Source organism: Lissotriton vulgaris, chromosome 9 (assembly GCF_964263255.1).
Source record: "Lissotriton vulgaris chromosome 9, aLisVul1.2, whole genome shotgun sequence".
Taxonomy (NCBI): domain Eukaryota; kingdom Metazoa; phylum Chordata; class Amphibia; order Caudata; family Salamandridae; genus Lissotriton; species Lissotriton vulgaris.
In genome coordinates, this window is record NC_141697.1 from 541,816,251 (window position 1) to 541,837,122 (window position 20,872).

Here is a 20,872-nt window from a genome sequence, read left to right on the forward strand (position 1 = left end):
TTGTACCTTTCACGATCACTCTTGTATTACACAGACACGAATAGTTGAGAAGTCTTTTCTCACATAGCTGGCACAAGCTTGCACTTTTCCTTTCTGGCTATGTGGAAATGACAGCTTGGTCCTTGGAAGGAAAATCAAGCAAAATTAGCAGAGGATGGTTTCGATCCATCGACCTCTGGGTTATGGGCCCAGCACGCTTCCGCTGCGCCACTCTGCTCCTTTGTGAAAGTGTTCTCTTTATGCAGATGAGGAGGCATTCAGAGAAGTGACGTGGGATTGGTCGGGCTCTCACCTCATTTGCCTAAGTATATCGCAAGGCATGCTGGGTGCAGAAAATCTTTATCTTCCCCTCTCACAATCAGTCACAACTGAAAGTCCAGACCCTCTTAGGCACTAGCCGTTTCAGGCCTTTAACAAGACAACAGCTCTCCGACGCTCTCTGTCTCTCTCTCTCTCTGTGATCCTAGTGCTTGCATGCTCAGTATTTGGCTTTTCCTGGGAGCCAGAGATCTACCCGGTGAGGGCTTGCCGGTATAAGGCTTTAGAGCGTTTGGGAGCGTTCGGTACATGAGAGGACGTTGGACTGGAAGCTATGCAAATTTGAAGCATCCAAACTTCTTGCTGCAGTCGGAGGCTCTTTCCATGGACATCTGCCTTTTGGATTCCTCTAAACTTGCCCTCTGATGAAACATTTTGTGAGCTGCAGTTACCTCCGACGGCTACAAGGTGGTGCTACATTCAGGTGAGGGCACAAGTATGCACAAAATGTTGGGGACTTTTGCCAGATTTATTGCTGGATCTTGCATATTTTTTTCAGAGGCTAAATATTGCCTAGGAAATGCTTTTTAACATAGAGATGCTGGAGTTAAAATGTCTGGTCGGGCCTCAGCCCTTTCATTGTCTGCCCACTGTAACATATTTTTTTACCAGTACATGTGAGTGGTGACTCTGCTTTATGAAACTTATCATATATTAGGACAATGAATATAGCAGAAGGGGCGATCGAAATGCTTGCCTACATATTTGTTTATTTTTTATATAATGGCTGATTAACCTCTTAATTATATTACCATTTTGTGAAATGTTGCTTTAAAATATATCCTGCTTGCAGAATATATAAGTATTTGTACTGCGTTGGCCGGGAATCGAACCCGGGTCAACTGCTTGGAAGGCAGCTATGCTCACCACTGTACCACCAACGCCCTCTGATCTTTGCGCTCTCGGTTCTAAACATTAGGACCCTGAGTTCAATGACTATCATGCACCAGCTTCAATGGTGCATTTGGTTTAGATACCAACATGAAAAGCAATAGAAAGTTTTTGTAGAGGGTAAGGAACTGGGATTGAAACCAAGGACAAAGCTGTGCAGAAGAGAAGAATGGAAAGCAGCAATACAAATAATAGATATGAACACATAGAGGCAGCATGGGAAGCAAAGCAGGGAAGAGAAATAGAGAACATTCCATGAAATGCCCAGGAGATAGATAAGAGCAGAACAAAAAAGGGAAGAATGAAATTCAAAGCCTCCACATAAAAGTGTTTGAAGGTCCCACCAGTCATTCATGCTTATTATTGTGTGCCTTTACTTTCAAAGTACAGTATGGAGCTTTTGACGATCCCTCTCTTGTATTTCAGCAGACACAGATAGTTGAGAAGTCTTTTCTCACATAGCTGGCACAAGCTTGCGCTTTTCCTTGCTGGTAGCGTGGAAATGACAGCTTGGTCCTTGGAAGTAAAATCAAGCAAAATTAGCAGAGGATGGTTTCGATCCATCGACCTCTGGGTTATGGGCCCAGCACGCTTCCGCTGCGCCACTCTGCTCCGTTGTGAAAGTGTTCTTTTTATGCAGATAAGGAGCATTAGGCAGAGTAGCATGGGATTGGTCTGGCTCTCACCTCATTTGCATAAGTATATCCCAAGGCATGCTGGGTGCAGAAAAACTTCATCTTCCCCTCTCACAATCAGTCATAACTGAAAGTCAGACACTCTTAGGCACTAGCCGTTTCAGGCCTTTATCAAGACAGTACCTCTTGAACCATCTCTCTCTCGCTCTGTGATCCTAGCACTAGCATGCTCAGGATTTGGCTTTACCTTGGAGCCAGAGATATACCCGGTGAGGGCTTGCCCGGTGTGAGGCTTTTGAGCGTTTGGGAGCGTTCGGGACGTGAGTGGACGTTGGACAGGAAACTATGCGAATATGAAGCCTCCAACATTCCTGCTTCAGTGAGTGGTTCTTTCCATGGACATCTGACTCTTGGATTCCTCTCAACTTGCCTTCTGATAAAACATTTTGTGAGCAGCAGTTTCCTTCGACAGCTACAAGGTGGCGCTACATTCAGGTGAGAGCACAAGTATGCACAAAATGTTAGGGACTTTTGCCAGATTTATCGGTGGATCTTGCATATTTTTTCAGAGGCTAGATATTGCCTAGAAATGCTTTTTAACATAGAGATGCTGGAGTTACAATGTCTGGTCGGGCCTCAGCCCTTCCATTGTTTGCCCACTGTAACAAATTTATTACCAGCACATGTGTGTTGTGACTCTGCTTTATGAAACTTATCATATATTAGGACAATGTATGTAGCAGAAGGTGCGATTGAGATGTTTGCCCACGTATTTGTTTATTTTTTTATATATGGCTGATTAATCTGTTCGTGAAATTTCCATTTTGTGACATGTTGCATTACAATATATCCTGCTTGCAGAATATATAAGTATTTTCAGTGCGTTGGCCGGGAATCGAACCCGGGTCAACTGCTTGGGAAGCAGCTATGCTCACCACTATACCACCAACGCCCTCTGATGTGTTAGCTCTCGGTTCTAAATATTACGTTGCAGAAATCAATGACTATCTTGCACCAGCTTCAATGGTGCATTTGGTTTAGATACCAACATGAGAAGCAGTAGAACGTTTTTTGCAGAGGGTAAGGAACTGGGGATTGAAACCAAGGACAAAGTTGTGCAGAAGAGAAGAAATGAAAAGCAACAGTACAAATAGTAGAAATGAGCATATATAGGCAGCATGGGAAGCAAAGCAGGGAAGAGAAAGAGAACATTCCATGAAATGCCCAGGAGATAGATAAGAGCAGAACAAAAAGGGAAGAATGAAATTCAAAGCATGCCCAGAAAGTTGTGTGAAGCTCCCACCAGTCAGTCATTTATGGTTATAATTGTGTGTCTTTACTTTCAAAGTACAGGGTTGTACCTTTCACGATCACTCTTGTATTACACAGACACGAATAGTTGAGAAGTCTTTTCTCACATAGCTGGCACAAGCTTGCACTTTTCCTTTCTGGCTATGTGGAAATGACAGCTTGGTCCTTGGAAGGAAAATCAAGCAAAATTAGCAGAGGATGGTTTCGATCCATCGACCTCTGGGTTATGGGCCCAGCACGCTTCCGCTGCGCCACTCTGCTCCTTTGTGAAAGTGTTCTCTTTATGCAGATGAGGAGGCATTCAGAGAAGTGACGTGGGATTGGTCGGGCTCTCACCTCATTTGCCTAAGTATATCGCAAGGCATGCTGGGTGCAGAAAATCTTTATCTTCCCCTCTCACAATCAGTCACAACTGAAAGTCCAGACCCTCTTAGGCACTAGCCGTTTCAGGCCTTTAACAAGACAACAGCTCTCCGACGCTCTCTGTCTCTCTCTCTCTGTGTGATCCTAGTGCTTGCATGCTCAGTATTTGGCTTTACCTGGGAGCCAGAGATCTACCCAGTGAGGGCTTGCCGGGTATAAGGCTTTAGAGCGTTTGGGAGCATTCGGTACATGAGAGGACGTTGGACTGGAAGCTATGCAAATTTGAAGCATCCAAACTTCCTGCTGCAGTCGGAGGCTCTTTCCATGGACATCTGCCTTTTGGATTCCTCTAAACTTGCCCTCTGATGAAACATTTTGTGAGCTGCAGTTACCTCCGACGGCTACAAGGTGGTGCTACATTCAAGTGAGGGCACAAGTATGCACAAAATGTTGGGGACTTTTGCCAGATTTATTGCTGGATCTTGCATATTTTTTTCAGAGGCTAAATATTGCCTAGGAAATGCTTTTTAACATAGAGATGCTGGAGTTAAAATGTCTGGTCGGGCCTCAGCCCTTTCATTGTCTGCCCACTGTAACATATTTTTTTACCAGCACATGTGAGTGGTGACTCTGCTTTATGAAACTTATCATATATTAGGACAATGAATATAGCAGAAGGGGCGATCGACATGCTTGCCTACATATTTGTTTATTTTTTATATGATGGCTGATTAACCTCTTCATTATATTACCATTTTGTGAAATGTTGCTTTAAAATATATCCTGCTTGCAGAATATATAAGTATTTGTACTGCGTTGGCCGGGAATCGAACCCGGGTCCACTGCTTGGAAGGCAGCTATGCTCACCACTATACCACCAACGCCCTCTGATCTGTGCGCTCTTGGTTCTAAACATTAGGATCCTGAGTTCAATGACTATCATGCACCAGCTTCAATGGTGCATTTGGTTTAGATACCAACATGAAAAGCAATAGAAAGTTTTTGTAGAGGGTAAGGAACTGGGATTGAAACCAAAGACAAAGCTGTGCAGAAGAGAAGAATGGAAAGCAGCAATACAAATAATAGATATGAACACATAGAGGCAGCATGGGAAGCAAAGCAGGGAAGAGAAATAGAGAACATTCCATGAAATGCCCAGGAGATAGATAAGAGCAGAACAAAAAAGGGAAGAATGAAATTCAAAGCCTCCACATAAAAGTGTTTGAAGGTCCCACCAGTCATTCATGCTTATTATTGTGTGCCTTTACTTTCAAAGTACAGTGTGGATCCTTTGACGATCCCTCTCTTGTATTTCAGCAGACACAGATAGTTGAGAAGTCTTTTCTCACATAGCTGGCACAAGCTTGCGCTTTTCCTTGCTGGTATGGTGGAAATGACAGCTTGGTCCTTGGAAGTAAAATCAAGCAAAATTAGCAGAGGATGGTTTCGATCCATCGACCTCTGGGTTATGGGCCCAGCACGCTTCCGCTGCGCCACTCTGCTCCGTTGTGAAAGTGTTCTTTTCATGCAGATAAGGAGCATTAAGCAGAGTAGCATGGGATTGGTCTGGCTCTCACCTCATTTGCATAAGTATATCCCAAGGCATGCTGGGTGCAGAAAAACTTCATCTTCCCCTCTCACAATCAGTCATAACTGAAAGTCAGACACTCTTAGGCACTAGCCGTTTCAGGCCTTTATCAAGACAGTAGCTCTTGAACCATCTCTCTCTCGCTCTGTGATCCTAGCACTAGCATGCTCAGGATTTGGCTTTACCTTGGAGCCAGAGATATACCCGGTGAGGGCTTGCCCGGTGTGAGGCTTTTGAGCGTTTGGGAGCGTTGGACAGGAAACTATGCGAATATGAAGCCTCCAACATTCCTGCTTCAGTGAGTGGTTCTTTCCATGGACATCTGACTCTTGGATTCCTCTCAACTTGCCTTCTGATAAAACATTTTGTGAGCAGCAGTTTCCTTCGACAGCTACAAGGTGGCGCTACATTCAGGTGAGAGCACAAGTATGCACAAAATGTTAGGGACTTTTGCCAGATTTATCGGTGGATCTTGCATATTTTTTTCAGAGGCTAGATATTGCCTAGAAATGCTTTTTAACATAGAGATGCTGGAGTTACAATGTCTGGTCGGGCCTCAGCCCTTCCATTGTTTGCCCACTGTAACAAATTTATTACCAGCACATGTGTGTTGTGACTCTGCTTTATGAAACTTATCATATATTAGGACAATGTATGTAGCAGAAGGTGCGATTGAGATGTTTGCCCACGTATTTGTTTATTTTTTTATATATGGCTGATTAATCTGTTCGTGAAATTTCCATTTTGTGACATGTTGCATTACAATATATCCTGCTTGCAGAATATATAAGTACTTTCAGTGCGTTGGCCGGGAATCGAACCCGGGTCAACTGCTTGGGAAGCAGCTATGCTCACCACTATACCACCAACGCCCTCTGATGTGTTAGCTCTCGGTTCTAAATATTACGTTGCAGAAATCAATGACTATCTTGCACCAGCTTCAATGGTGCATTTGGTTTAGATACCAACATGAGAAGCAGTAGAACGTTTTTTGCAGAGGGTAAGGAACTGGGGATTGAAACCAAGGACAAAGTTGTGCAGAAGAGAAGAAATGAAAAGCAACAGTACAAATAGTAGAAATGAGCATATATAGGCAGCATGGGAAGCAAAGCAGGGAAGAGAAAGAGAACATTCCATGAAATGCCCAGGAGATAGATAAGAGCAGAACAAAAAGGGAAGAATGAAATTCAAAGCATGCCCAGAAAGTTGTGTGAAGCTCCCACCAGTCATTTATGGTTATAATTGTGTGTCTTTACTTTCAAAGTACAGGGTTGTACCTTTCACGATCACTCTTGTATTACACAGACACGAATAGTTGAGAAGTCTTTTCTCACATAGCTGGCACAAGCTTGCACTTTTCCTTTCTGGCTATGTGGAAATGACAGCTTGGTCCTTGGAAGGAAAATCAAGCAAAATTAGCAGAGGATGGTTTCGATCCATCGACCTCTGGGTTATGGGCCCAGCACGCTTCCGCTGCGCCACTCTGCTCCTTTGTGAAAGTGTTCTCTTTATGCAGATGAGGAGGCATTCAGAGAAGTGACGTGGGATTGGTCGGGCTCTCACCTCATTTGCCTAAGTATATCGCAAGGCATGCTGGGTGCAGAAAATCTTTATCTTCCCCTCTCACAATCAGTCACAACTGAAAGTCCAGACCCTCTTAGGCACTAGCCGTTTCAGGCCTTTAACAAGACAACAGCTCTCCGACGCTCTCTGTCTCTCTCTCTCTCTGTGATCCTAGTGCTTGCATGCTCAGTATTTGGCTTTTCCTGGGAGCCAGAGATCTACCCGGTGAGGGCTTGCCGGTATAAGGCTTTAGAGCGTTTGGGAGCGTTCGGTACATGAGAGGACGTTGGACTGGAAGCTATGCAAATTTGAAGCATCCAAACTTCCTGCTGCAGTCGGAGGCTCTTTCCATGGACATCTGCCTTTTGGATTCCTCTAAACTTGCCCTCTGATGAAACATTTTGTGAGCTGCAGTTACCTCCGACGGCTACAAGGTGGTGCTACATTCAGGTGAGGGCACAAGTATGCACAAAATGTTGGGGACTTTTGCCAGATTTATTGCTGGATCTTGCATATTTTTTTCAGAGGCTAAATATTGCCTAGGAAATGCTTTTTAACATAGAGATGCTGGAGTTAAAATGTCTGGTCGGGCCTCAGCCCTTTCATTGTCTGCCCACTGTAACATATTTTTTTACCAGTACATGTGAGTGGTGACTCTGCTTTATGAAACTTATCATATATTAGGACAATGAATATAGCAGAAGGGGCGATCGAAATGCTTGCCTACATATTTGTTTATTTTTTATATAATGGCTGATTAACCTCTTAATTATATTACCAGTTTGTGAAATGTTGCTTTAAAATATATCCTGCTTGCAGAATATATATGTATTTGTACTGCGTTGGCCGGGAATCGAACCCGGGTCAACTGCTTGGAAGGCAGCTATGCTCACCACTATACCACCAACGCCCTCTGATCTTTGCGCTCTCGGTTCTAAACATTAGGACCCTGAGTTCAATGACTATCATGCACCAGCTTCAATGGTGCATTTGGTTTAGATACCAACATGAAAAGCAATAGAAAGTTTTTGTAGAGGGTAAGGAACTGGGATTGAAACCAAGGACAAAGCTGTGCAGAAGAGAAGAATGGAAAGCAGCAATACAAATAATAGATATGAACACATAGAGGCAGCATGGGAAGCAAAGCAGGGAAGAGAAATAGAGAACATTCCATGAAATGCCCAGGAGATAGATAAGAGCAGAACAAAAAAGGGAAGAATGAAATTCAAAGCCTCCACATAAAAGTGTTTGAAGGTCCCACCAGTCATTCATGCTTATTATTGTGTGCCTTTACTTTCAAAGTACAGTGTGGAGCCTTTGACGATCCCTCTCTTGTATTTCAGCAGACACAGATAGTTGAGAAGTCTTTTCTCACATAGCTGGCACAAGCTTGCGCTTTTCCTTGCTGGTAGCGTGGAAATGACAGCTTGGCCCTTGGAAGTAAAATCAAGCAAAATTAGCAGAGGATGGTTTCGATCCATCGACCTCTGGGTTATGGGCCCAGCACGCTTCCGCTGCGCCACTCTGCTCCGTTGTGAAAGTGTTCTTTTTATGCAGATAAGGAGCATTAGGCAGAGTAGCATGGGATTGGTCTGGCTCTCACCTCATTTGCATAAGTATATCCCAAGGCATGCTGGGTGCAGAAAAACTTCATCTTCCCCTCTCACAATCAGTCATAACTGAAAGTCAGACACTCTTAGGCACTAGCCGTTTCAGGCCTTTATCAAGACAGTAGCTCTTGAACCATCTCTCTCTCGCTCTGTGATCCTAGCTCTAGCATGCTCAGGATTTGGCTTTACCTTGGAGCCAGAGATATACCCGGTGAGGGCTTGCCCGGTGTGAGGCTTTTGAGCGTTTGGGAGCGTTCGGGACGTGAGTGGACGTTGGACAGGAAACTATGCGAATATGAAGCCTCCAACATTCCTGCTTCAGTGAGTGGTTCTTTCCATGGACATCTGACTCTTGGATTCCTCTCAACTTGCCTTCTGATAAAACATTTTGTGAGCAGCAGTTTCCTTCGACAGCTACAAGGTGGCGCTACATTCAGGTGAGAGCACAAGTATGCACAAAATGTTAGGGACTTTTGCCAGATTTATCGGTGGATCTTGCATATTTTTTTCAGAGGCTAGATATTGCCTAGAAATGCTTTTTAACATAGAGATGCTGGAGTTACAATGTCTGGTCGGGCCTCAGCCCTTCCATTGTTTGCCCACTGTAACAAATTTATTACCAGCACATGTGTGTTGTGACTCTGCTTTATGAAACTTATCATATATTAGGACAATGTATGTTGCAGAAGGTGCGATTGAGATGTTTGCCCACGTATTTGTTTATTTTTTTATATATGGCTGATTAATCTGTTCGTGAAATTTCCATTTTGTGACATGTTGCATTACAATATATCCTGCTTGCAGAATATATAAGTATTTTCAGTGCGTTGGCCGGGAATCGAACCCGGGTCAACTGCTTGGGAAGCAGCTATGCTCACCACTATACCACCAACGCCCTCTGATGTGTTAGCTCTCGGTTCTAAATATTACGTTGCAGAAATCAATGACTATCTTGCACCAGCTTCAATGGTGCATTTGGTTTAGATACCAACATGAGAAGCAGTAGAACGTTTTTTGCAGAGGGTAAGGAACTGGGGATTGAAACCAAGGACAAAGTTGTGCAGAAGAGAAGAAATGAAAAGCAACAGTACAAATAGTAGAAATGAGCATATATAGGCAGCATGGGAAGCAAAGCAGGGAAGAGAAAGAGAACATTCCATGAAATGCCCAGGAGATAGATAAGAGCAGAACAAAAAGGGAAGAATGAAATTCAAAGCATGCCCAGAAAGTTGTGTGAAGCTCCCACCAGTCATTTATGGTTATAATTGTGTGTCTTTACTTTCAAAGTACAGGGCTGTACCTTTCACGATCACTCTTGTATTACACAGACACGAATAGTTGAGAAGTCTTTTCTCACATAGCTGGCACAAGCTTGCACTTTTCCTTTCTGGCTATGTGGAAATGACAGCTTGGTCCTTGGAAGGAAAATCAAGCAAAATTAGCAGAGGATGGTTTCGATCCATCGACCTCTGGGTTATGGGCCCAGCACGCTTCCGCTGCGCCACTCTGCTCCTTTGTGAAAGTGTTCTCTTTATGCAGATGAGGAGGCATTCAGAGAAGTGACGTGGGATTGGTCGGGCTCTCACCTCATTTGCCTAAGTATATCGCAAGGCATGCTGGGTGCAGAAAATCTTTATCTTCCCCTCTCACAATCAGTCACAACTGAAAGTCCAGACCCTCTTAGGCACTAGCCGTTTCAGGCCTTTAACAAGACAACAGCTCTCCGACGCTCTCTGTCTCTCTCTCTCTCTGTGATCCTAGTGCTTGCATGCTCAGTATTTGGCTTTTCCTGGGAGCCAGAGATCTACCCGGTGAGGGCTTGCCGGTATAAGGCTTTAGAGCGTTTGGGAGCGTTCGGTACATGAGAGGACGTTGGACTGGAAGCTATGCAAATTTGAAGCATCCAAACTTCCTGCTGCAGTCGGAGGCTCTTTCCATGGACATCTGCCTTTTGGATTCCTCTAAACTTGCCCTCTGATGAAACATTTTGTGAGCTGCAGTTACCTCCGACGGCTACAAGGTGGTGCTACATTCAGGTGAGGGCACAAGTATGCACAAAATGTTGGGGACTTTTGCCAGATTTATTGCTGGATCTTGCATATTTTTTTCAGAGGCTAAATATTGCCTAGGAAATGCTTTTTAACATAGAGATGCTGGAGTTAAAATGTCTGGTCGGGCCTCAGCTCTTTCATTGTCTGCCCACTGTAACATATTTTTTTACCAGTACATGTGAGTGGTGACTCTGCTTTATGATACTTATCATATATTAGGACAATGAATATAGCAGAAGGGGCAATCGAAATGCTTGCCTACATATTTGTTTATTTTTTATATAATGGCTGATTAACCTCTTAATTATATTACCAGTTTGTGAAATGTTGCTTTAAAATATATCCTGCTTGCAGAATATATATGTATTTGTACTGCGTTGGCCGGGAATCGAACCCGGGTCAACTGCTTGGAAGGCAGCTATGCTCACCACTATACCACCAACCCCCTCTGATCTTTGCGCTCTCGGTTCTAAACATTAGGACCCTGAGTTCAATGACTATCATGCACCAGCTTCAATGGTGCATTTGGTTTAGATACCAACATGAAAAGCAATAGAAAGTTTTTGTAGAGGGTAAGGAACTGGGATTGAAACCAAGGACAAAGCTGTGCAGAAGAGAAGAATGGAAAGCAGCAATACAAATAATAGATATGAACACATAGAGGCAGCATGGGAAGCAAAGCAGGGAAGAGAAATAGAGAACATTCCATGAAATGCCCAGGAGATAGATAAGAGCAGAACAAAAAAGGAAAGAATGAAATTCAAAGCCTCCACATAAAAGTGTTTGAAGGTCCCACCAGTCATTCATGCTTATTATTGTGTGCCTTTACTTTCAAAGTACAGTGTGGAGCCTTTGACGATCCCTCTCTTGTATTTCAGCAGACACAGATAGTTGAGAAGTCTTTTCTCACATAGCTGGCACAAGCTTGCGCTTTTCCTTGCTGGTAGCGTGGAAATGACAGCTTGGTCCTTGGAAGTAAAATCAAGCAAAATTAGCAGAGGATGGTTTCGATCCATCGACCTCTGGGTTATGGGCCCAGCACGCTTCCGCTGCGCCACTCTGCTCCGTTGTGAAAGTGTTCTTTTTATGCAGATAAGGAGCATTAGGCAGAGTAGCATGGGATTGGTCTGGCTCTCACCTCATTTGCATAAGTATATCCCAAGGCATGCTGGGTGCAGAAAAACTTCATCTTCCCCTCTCACAATCAGTCATAACTGAAAGTCAGACACTCTTAGGCACTAGCCGTTTCAGGCCTTTATCAAGACAGTAGCTCTTGAACCATCTCTCTCTCGCTCTGTGATCCTAGCACTAGCATGCTCAGGATTTGGCTTTACCTTGGAGCCAGAGATATACCCGGTGAGGGCTTGCCCGGTGTGAGGCTTTTGAGCGTTTGGGAGCGTTGTGGACGTTGGACAGGAAACTATGCGAATATGAAGCCTCCAACATTCCTGCTTCAGTGAGTGGTTCTTTCCATGGACATCTGACTCTTGGATTCCTCTCAACTTGCCTTCTGATAAAACATTTTGTGAGCAGCAGTTTCCTTCGACAGCTACAAGGTGGCGCTACATTCAGGTGAGAGCACAAGTATGCACAAAATGTTAGGGACTTTTGCCAGATTTATCGGTGGATCTTGCATATTTTTTTCAGAGGCTAGATATTGCCTAGAAATGCTTTTTAACATAGAGATGCTGGAGTTACAATGTCTGGTCGGGCCTCAGCCCTTCCATTGTTTGCCCACTGTAACAAATTTATTACCAGCACATGTGTGTTGTGACTCTGCTTTATGAAACTTATCATATATTAGGACAATGTATGTAGCAGAAGGTGCGATTGAGATGTTTGCCCACGTATTTGTTTATTTTTTTATATATGGCTGATTAATCTGTTCGTGAAATTTCCATTTTGTGACATGTTGCATTACAATATATCCTGCTTGCAGAATATATAAGTATTTTCAGTGCGTTGGCCGGGAATCGAACCCGGGTCAACTGCTTGGGAAGCAGCTATGCTCACCACTATACCACCAACGCCCTCTGATGTGTTAGCTCTCGGTTCTAAATATTACGTTGCAGAAATCAATGACTATCTTGCACCAGCTTCAATGGTGCATTTGGTTTAGATACCAACATGAGAAGCAGTAGAACGTTTTTTGCAGAGGGTAAGGAACTGGGGATTGAAACCAAGGACAAAGTTGTGCAGAAGAGAAGAAATGAAAAGCAACAGTACAAATAGTAGAAATGAGCATATATAGGCAGCATGGGAAGCAAAGCAGGGAAGAGAAAGAGAACATTCCATGAAATGCCCAGGAGATAGATAAGAGCAGAACAAAAAGGGAAGAATGAAATTCAAAGCATGCCCAGAAAGTTGTGTGAAGCTCCCACCAGTCATTTATGGTTATAATTGTGTGTCTTTACTTTCAAAGTACAGGGTTGTACCTTTCACGATCACTCTTGTATTACACAGACACGAATAGTTGAGAAGTCTTTTCTCACATAGCTGGCACAAGCTTGCACTTTTCCTTTCTGGCTATGTGGAAATGACAGCTTGGTCCTTGGAAGGAAAATCAAGCAAAATTAGCAGAGGATGGTTTCGATCCATCGACCTCTGGGTTATGGGCCCAGCACGCTTCCGCTGCGCCACTCTGCTCCTTTATGAAAGAGTTCTCTTTATGCAGATGAGGAGGCATTCAGAGAAGTGACGTGGGATTGGTCGGGCTCTCACCTCATTTGCCTAAGTATATCGCAAGGCATGCTGGGTGCAGAAAATCTTTATCTTCCCGTCTCACAATCAGTCACAACTGAAAGTCCAGACCCTCTTAGGCACTAGCCGTTTCAGGCCTTTAACAAGACAACAGCTCTCCGACGCTCTCTGTCTCTCTCTCTCTCTGTGATCCTAGTGCTTGCATGCTCAGTATTTGGCTTTTCCTGGGAGCCAGAGATCTACCCGGTGAGGGCTTGCCGGTATAAGGCTTTAGAGCGTTTGGGAGCGTTCGGTACATGAGAGGACGTTGGACTGGAAGCTATGCAAATTTGAAGCATCCAAACTTCCTGCTGCAGTCGGAGGCTCTTTCCATGGACATCTGCCTTTTGGATTCCTCTAAACTTGCCCTCTGATGAAACATTTTGTGAGCTGCAGTTACCTCCGACGGCTACAAGGTGGTGCTACATTCAGGTGAGGGCACAAGTATGCACAAAATGTTGGGGACTTTTGCCAGATTTATTGCTGGATCTTGCATATTTTTTTCAGAGGCTAAATATTGCCTAGGAAATGCTTTTTAACATAGAGATGCTGGAGTTAAAATGTCTGGTCGGGCCTCAGCCCTTTCATTGTCTGCCCACTGTAACATATTTTTTTACCAGCACATGTGAGTGGTGACTCTGCTTTATGATACTTATCATATATTAGGACAATGAATATAGCAGAAGGGGCGATCGAAATGCTTGCCTACATATTTGTTTATTTTTTATATAATGGCTGATTAACCTCTTAATTATATTACCAGTTTGTGAAATGTTGCTTTAAAATATATCCTGCTTGCAGAATATATATGTATTTGTACTGCGTTGGCCGGGAATCGAACCCGGGTCAACTGCTTGGAAGGCAGCTATGCTCACCACTATACCACCAACCCCCTCTGATCTTTGCGCTCTCGGTTCTAAACATTAGGACCCTGAGTTCAATGACTATCATGCACCAGCTTCAATGGTGCATTTGGTTTAGATACCAACATGAAAAGCAATAGAAAGTTTTTGTAGAGGGTAAGGAACTGGGATTGAAACCAAGGACAAAGCTGTGCAGAAGAGAAGAATGGAAAGCAGCAATACAAATAATAGATATGAACACATAGAGGCAGCATGGGAAGCAAAGCAGGGAAGAGAAATAGAGAACATTCCATGAAATGCCCAGGAGATAGATAAGAGCAGAACAAAAAAGGGAAGAATGAAATTCAAAGCCTCCACATAAAAGTGTTTGAAGGTCCCACCAGTCATTCATGCTTATTATTGTGTGCCTTTACTTTCAAAGTACAGTGTGGAGCCTTTGACGATCCCTCTCTTGTATTTCAGCAGACACAGATAGTTGAGAAGTCTTTTCTCACATAGCTGGCACAAGCTTGCGCTTTTCCTTGCTGGTAGCGTGGAAATGACAGCTTGGTCCTTGGAAGTAAAATCAAGCAAAATTAGCAGAGGATGGTTTCGATCCATCGACCTCTGGGTTATGGGCCCAGCACGCTTCCGCTGCGCCACTCTGCTCCGTTGTGAAAGTGTTCTTTTTATGCAGATAAGGAGCATTAGGCAGAGTAGCATGGGATTGGTCTGGCTCTCACCTCATTTGCATAAGTATATCCCAAGGCATGCTGGGTGCAGAAAAACTTCATCTTCCCCTCTCACAATCAGTCATAACTGAAAGTCAGACACTCTTAGGCACTAGCCGTTTCAGGCCTTTATCAAGACAGTAGCTCTTGAACCATCTCTCTCTCGCTCTGTGATCCTAGCACTAGCATGCTCAGGATTTGGCTTTACCTTGGAGCCAGAGATATACCCGGTGAGGGCTTGCCCGGTGTGAGGCTTTTGAGCGTTTGGGAGCGTTGTGGACGTTGGACAGGAAACTATGCGAATATGAAGCCTCCAACATTCCTGCTTCAGTGAGTGGTTCTTTCCATGGACATCTGACTCTTGGATTCCTCTCAACTTGCCTTCTGATAAAACATTTTGTGAGCAGCAGTTTCCTTCGACAGCTACAAGGTGGCGCTACATTCAGGTGAGAGCACAAGTATGCACAAAATGTTAGGGACTTTTGCCAGATTTATCGGTGGATCTTGCATATTTTTTTCAGAGGCTAGATATTGCCTAGAAATGCTTTTTAACATAGAGATGCTGGAGTTACAATGTCTGGTCGGGCCTCAGCCCTTCCATTGTTTGCCCACTGTAACAAATTTATTACCAGCACATGTGTGTTGTGACTCTGCTTTATGAAACTTATCATATATTAGGACAATGTATGTAGCAGAAGGTGCGATTGAGATGTTTGCCCACGTATTTGTTTATTTTTTTATATATGGCTGATTAATCTGTTCGTGAAATTTCCATTTTGTGACATGTTGCATTACAATATATCCTGCTTGCAGAATATATAAGTATTTTCAGTGCGTTGGCCGGGAATCGAACCCGGGTCAACTGCTTGGGAAGCAGCTATGCTCACCACTATACCACCAACGCCCTCTGATGTGTTAGCTCTCGGTTCTAAATATTACGTTGCAGAAATCAATGACTATCTTGCACCAGCTTCAATGGTGCATTTGGTTTAGATACCAACATGAGAAGCAGTAGAACGTTTTTTGCAGAGGGTAAGGAACTGGGGATTGAAACCAAGGACAAAGTTGTGCAGAAGAGAAGAAATGAAAAGCAACAGTACAAATAGTAGAAATGAGCATATATAGGCAGCATGGGAAGCAAAGCAGGGAAGAGAAAGAGAACATTCCATGAAATGCCCAGGAGATAGATAAGAGCAGAACAAAAAGGGAAGAATGAAATTCAAAGCATGCCCAGAAAGTTGTGTGAAGCTCCCACCAGTCATTTATGGTTATAATTGTGTGTCTTTACTTTCAAAGTACAGGGTTGTACCTTTCACGATCACTCTTGTATTACACAGACACGAATAGTTGAGAAGTCTTTTCTCACATAGCTGGCACAAGCTTGCACTTTTCCTTTCTGGCTATGTGGAAATGACAGCTTGGTCCTTGGAAGGAAAATCAAGCAAAATTAGCAGAGGATGGTTTCGATCCATCGACCTCTGGGTTATGGGCCCAGCACGCTTCCGCTGCGCCACTCTGCTCCTTTATGAAAGTGTTCTCTTTATGCAGATGAGGAGGCATTCAGAGAAGTGACGTGGGATTGGTCGGGCTCTCACCTCATTTGCCTAAGTATATCGCAAGGCATGCTGGGTGCAGAAAATCTTTATCTTCCCGTCTCACAATCAGTCACAACTGAAAGTCCAGACCCTCTTAGGCACTAGCCGTTTCAGGCCTTTAACAAGACAACAGCTCTCCGACGCTCTCTGTCTCTCTCTCTCTCTGTGATCCTAGTGCTTGCATGCTCAGTATTTGGCTTTTCCTGGGAGCCAGAGATCTACCCGGTGAGGGCTTGCCGGTATAAGGCTTTAGAGCGTTTGGGAGCGTTCGGTACATGAGAGGACGTTGGACTGGAAGCTATGCAAATTTGAAGCATCCAAACTTCCTGCTGCAGTCGGAGGCTCTTTCCATGGACATCTGCCTTTTGGATTCCTCTAAACTTGCCCTCTGATGAAACATTTTGTGAGCTGCAGTTACCTCCGACGGCTACAAGGTGGTGCTACATTCAGGTGAGGGCACAAGTATGCACAAAATGTTGGGGACTTTTGCCAGATTTATTGCTGGATCTTGCATATTTTTTTCAGAGGCTAAATATTGCCTAGGAAATGCTTTTTAACATAGAGATGCTGGAGTTAAAATGTCTGGTCGGGCCTCAGCCCTTTCATTGTCTGCCCACTGTAACATATTTTTTTACCAGTACATGTGAGTGGTGACTCTGCTTTATGAAACTTATCATATATTAGGACAATGAATATAGCAGAAGGGGCGATCGAAATGCTTGCCTACATATTTGTTTATTTTTTATATAATGGCTGATTAACCTCTTAATTATATTACCATTTTGTGAAATGTTGCTTTAAAATATATCCTGCTTGCAGAATATATAAGTATTTGTACTGCGTTGGCCGGGAATCGAACCCGGGTCAACTGCTTGGAAGGCAGCTATGCTCACCACTATACCACCAACGCCCTCTGATCTTTGCGCTCTCGGTTCTAAACATTAGGACCCTGAGTTCAATGACTATCATGCACCAGCTTCAATGGTGCATTTGGTTTAGATACCAACATGAAAAGCAATAGAAAGTTTTTGTAGAGGGTAAGGAACTGGGATTGAAACCAAGGACAAAGCTGTGCAGAAGAGAAGAATGGAAAGCAGCAATACAAATAATAGATATGAACACATAGAGGCAGCATGGGAAGCAAAGCAGGGAAGAGAAATAGAGAACATTCCATGAAATGCCCAGGAGATAGATAAGAGCAGAACAAAAAAGGGAAGAATGAAATTCAAAGCCTCCACATAAAAGTGTTTGAAGGTCCCACCAGTCATTCATGCTTATTATTGTGTGCCTTTACTTTCAAAGTACAGTGTGGAGCCTTTGACGATCCCTCTCTTGTATTTCAGCAGACACAGATAGTTGAGAAGTCTTTTCTCACATAGCTGGCACAAGCTTGCGCTTTTCCTTGCTGGTAGCGTGGAAATGACAGCTTGGCCCTTGGAAGTAAAATCAAGCAAAATTAGCAGAGGATGGTTTCGATCCATCGACCTCTGGGTTATGGGCCCAGCACGCTTCCGCTGCGCCACTCTGCTCCGTTGTGAAAGTGTTCTTTTTATGCAGATAAGGAGCATTAGGCAGAGTAGCATGGGATTGGTCTGGCTCTCACCTCATTTGCATAAGTATATCCCAAGGCATGCTGGGTGCAGAAAAACTTCATCTTCCCCTCTCACAATCAGTCATAACTGAAAGTCAGACACTCTTAGGCACTAGCCGTTTCAGGCCTTTATCAAGACAGTAGCTCTTGAACCATCTCTCTCTCGCTCTGTGATCCTAGCACTAGCATGCTCAGGATTTGGCTTTACCTTGGAGCCAGAGATATACCCGGTGAGGGCTTGCCCGGTGTGAGGCTTTTGAGCGTTTGGGAGCGTTGTGGACGTTGGACAGGAAACTATGCGAATATGAAGCCTCCAACATTCCTGCTTCAGTGAGTGGTTCTTTCCATGGACATCTGACTCTTGGATTCCTCTCAACTTGCCTTCTGATAAAACATTTTGTGAGCAGCAGTTTCCTTCGACAGCTACAAGGTGGCGCTACATTCAGGTGAGAGCACAAGTATGCACAAAATGTTAGGGACTTTTGCCAGATTTATCGGTGGATCTTGCATATTTTTTTCAGAGGCTAGATATTGCCTAGAAATGCTTTTTAACATAGAGATGCTGGAGTTACAATGTCTGGTCGGGCCTCAGCCCTTCCATTGTTTGCCCACTGTAACAAATTTATTACCAGCACATGTGTGTTGTGACTCTGCTTTATGAAACTTATCATATATTAGGACAATGTATGTAGCAGAAGGTGCGATTGAGATGTTTGCCCACGTATTTGTTTATTTTTTTATATATGGCTGATTAATCTGTTCGTGAAATTTCCATTTTGTGACATGTTGCATTACAATATATCCTGCTTGCAGAATATATAAGTATTTTCAGTGCGTTGGCCGGGAATCGAACCCGGGTCAACTGCTTGGGAAGCAGCTATGCTCACCACTATACCACCAACGCCCTCTGATGTGTTAGCTCTCGGTTCTAAATATTACGTTGCAGAAATCAATGACTATCTTGCACCAGCTTCAATGGTGCATTTGGTTTAGATACCAACATGAGAAGCAGTAGAACGTTTTTTGCAGAGGGTAAGGAACTGGGGATTGAAACCAAGGACAAAGTTGTGCAGAAGAGAAGAAATGAAAAGCAACAGTACAAATAGTAGAAATGAGCATATATAGGCAGCATGGGAAGCAAAGCAGGGAAGAGAAAGAGAACATTCCATGAAATGCCCAGGAGATAGATAAGAGCAGAACAAAAAGGGAAGAATGAAATTCAAAGCATGCCCAGAAAGTTGTGTGAAGCTCCCACCAGTCATTTATGGTTATAATTGTGTGTCTTTACTTTCAAAGTACAGGGTTGTACCTTTCACGATCACTCTTGTATTACACAGACACGAATAGTTGAGAAGTCTTTTCTCACATAGCTGGCACAAGCTTGCACTTTTCCTTTCTGGCTATGTGGAAATGACAGCTTGGTCCTTGGAAGGAAAATCAAGCAAAATTAGCAGAGGATGGTTTCGATCCATCGACCTCTGGGTTATGGGCCCAGCACGCTTCCGCTGCGCCACTCTGCTCCTTTATGAAAGTGTTCTCTTTATGCAGATGAGGAGGCATTCAGAGAAGTGACGTGGGATTGGTCGGGCTCTCACCTCATTTGCCTAAGTATATCGCAAGGCATGCTGGGTGCAGAAAATCTTTATCTTCCCGTCTCACAATCAGTCACAACTGAAAGTCCAGACCCTCTTAGGCACTAGCCGTTTCAGGCCTTTAACAAGACAACAGCTCTCCGACGCTCTCTGTCTCTCTCTCTCTCTGTGATCCTAGTGCTTGCATGCTCAGTATTTGGCTTTTCCTGGGAGCCAGAGATCTACCCGGTGAGGGCTTGCCGGTATAAGGCTTTAGAGCGTTTGGGAGCGTTCGGTACATGAGAGGACGTTGGACTGGAAGCTATGCAAATTTGAAGCATCCAAACTTCCTGCTGCAGTCGGAGGCTCTTTCCATGGACATCTGCCTTTTGGATTCCTCTAAACTTGCCCTCTGATGAAACATTTTGTGAGCTGCAGTTACCTCCGACGGCTACAAGGTGGTGCTACATTCAGGTGAGGGCACAAGTATGCACAAAATGTTGGGGACTTTTGCCAGATTTATTGCTGGATCTTGCATATTTTTTTCAGAGGCTAAATATTGCCTAGGAAATGCTTTTTAACATAGAGATGCTGGAGTTAAAATGTCTGGTCGGGCCTCAGCCCTTTCATTGTCTGCCCACTGTAACATATTTTTTTACCAGTACATGTGAGTGGTGACTCTGCTTTATGAAACTTATCATATATTAGGACAGTGAATATAGCAGAAGGGGCGATCGAAATGCTTGCCTACATATTTGTTTATTTTTTATATAATGGCTGATTAACCTCTTAATTATATTACCATTTTGTGAAATGTTGCTTTAAAATATATCCTGCTTGCAGAATATATAAGTATTTGTACTGCGTTGGCCGGGAATCGAACCCGGGTCAACTGCTTGGAAGGCAGCTATGCTCACCACTATACCACCAACGCCCTCTGATCTTTGCGCTCTCGGTTCTAAACATTAGGACCCTGAGTTCAATGACTATCATGCACCAGCTTCAATGGTGCATTTGGTTTAGATACCAACATGAAAAGCAATAGAAAGTTTTTGTAGAGGGTAAGGAACTGGGATTGAAACCAAGGACAAAGCTGTGCAGAAGAGAAGAATGGAAAGCAGCAATACAAATAATAGATATGAACACATAGAGGCAGCATGGGAAGCAAAGCAGGGAAGAGAAATAGAGAACATTCCATGAAATGCCCAGGAGATAGATAAGAGCAGAACAAAAAAGGGAAGAATGAAATTCAAAGCCTCCACATAAAAGTGTTTGAAGGTCCCACCAGTCATTCATGCTTATTATTGTGTGCCTTTACTTTCAAAGTACAGTGTGGAGCCTTTGACGATCCCTCTCTTGTATTTCAGCAGACACAGATAGTTGAGAAGTCTTTTCTCACATAGCTGGCACAAGCTTGCGCTTTTCCTTGCTGGTAGCGTGGAAATGACAGCTTGGCCCTTGGAAGTAAAATCA

At 43.7% G+C, this 20,872-nt stretch overlaps 11 non-coding genes across 11 annotated transcripts; all 11 read right to left on the minus strand.

Annotated features, from left to right (window-relative positions):
- Positions 1–1,130: 1,130 nt before the first annotated feature.
- On the minus strand, positions 1,131–1,202 carry TRNAG-UCC (transfer RNA glycine (anticodon UCC)). Its single transcript has one exon. It is a non-coding gene; the product is annotated as a tRNA-Gly (tRNA).
- A 1,522-nt stretch (positions 1,203–2,724) lies between these two features.
- Positions 2,725–2,796, minus strand: TRNAG-CCC (transfer RNA glycine (anticodon CCC)). The gene has a single exon. It is a non-coding gene; the product is annotated as a tRNA-Gly (tRNA).
- Positions 2,797–4,330: 1,534 nt separating this feature from the next.
- Positions 4,331–4,402, minus strand: TRNAG-UCC (transfer RNA glycine (anticodon UCC)). The gene has a single exon. It is a non-coding gene; the product is annotated as a tRNA-Gly (tRNA).
- Positions 4,403–5,906: 1,504 nt separating this feature from the next.
- On the minus strand, positions 5,907–5,978 carry TRNAG-CCC (transfer RNA glycine (anticodon CCC)). Its single transcript has one exon. It is a non-coding gene; the product is annotated as a tRNA-Gly (tRNA).
- Positions 5,979–7,507: 1,529 nt separating this feature from the next.
- On the minus strand, positions 7,508–7,579 carry TRNAG-UCC (transfer RNA glycine (anticodon UCC)). The gene has a single exon. It is a non-coding gene; the product is annotated as a tRNA-Gly (tRNA).
- Positions 7,580–9,102: 1,523 nt separating this feature from the next.
- TRNAG-CCC (transfer RNA glycine (anticodon CCC)) lies at positions 9,103–9,174 on the minus strand. The gene has a single exon. It is a non-coding gene; the product is annotated as a tRNA-Gly (tRNA).
- A 3,114-nt stretch (positions 9,175–12,288) lies between these two features.
- Positions 12,289–12,360, minus strand: TRNAG-CCC (transfer RNA glycine (anticodon CCC)). Its single transcript has one exon. It is a non-coding gene; the product is annotated as a tRNA-Gly (tRNA).
- A 3,114-nt stretch (positions 12,361–15,474) lies between these two features.
- TRNAG-CCC (transfer RNA glycine (anticodon CCC)) lies at positions 15,475–15,546 on the minus strand. Its single transcript has one exon. It is a non-coding gene; the product is annotated as a tRNA-Gly (tRNA).
- Positions 15,547–17,075: 1,529 nt separating this feature from the next.
- TRNAG-UCC (transfer RNA glycine (anticodon UCC)) lies at positions 17,076–17,147 on the minus strand. Its single transcript has one exon. It is a non-coding gene; the product is annotated as a tRNA-Gly (tRNA).
- Positions 17,148–18,660: 1,513 nt separating this feature from the next.
- TRNAG-CCC (transfer RNA glycine (anticodon CCC)) lies at positions 18,661–18,732 on the minus strand. The gene has a single exon. It is a non-coding gene; the product is annotated as a tRNA-Gly (tRNA).
- Positions 18,733–20,261: 1,529 nt separating this feature from the next.
- TRNAG-UCC (transfer RNA glycine (anticodon UCC)) lies at positions 20,262–20,333 on the minus strand. Its single transcript has one exon. It is a non-coding gene; the product is annotated as a tRNA-Gly (tRNA).
- Positions 20,334–20,872: the final 539 nt, after the last annotated feature.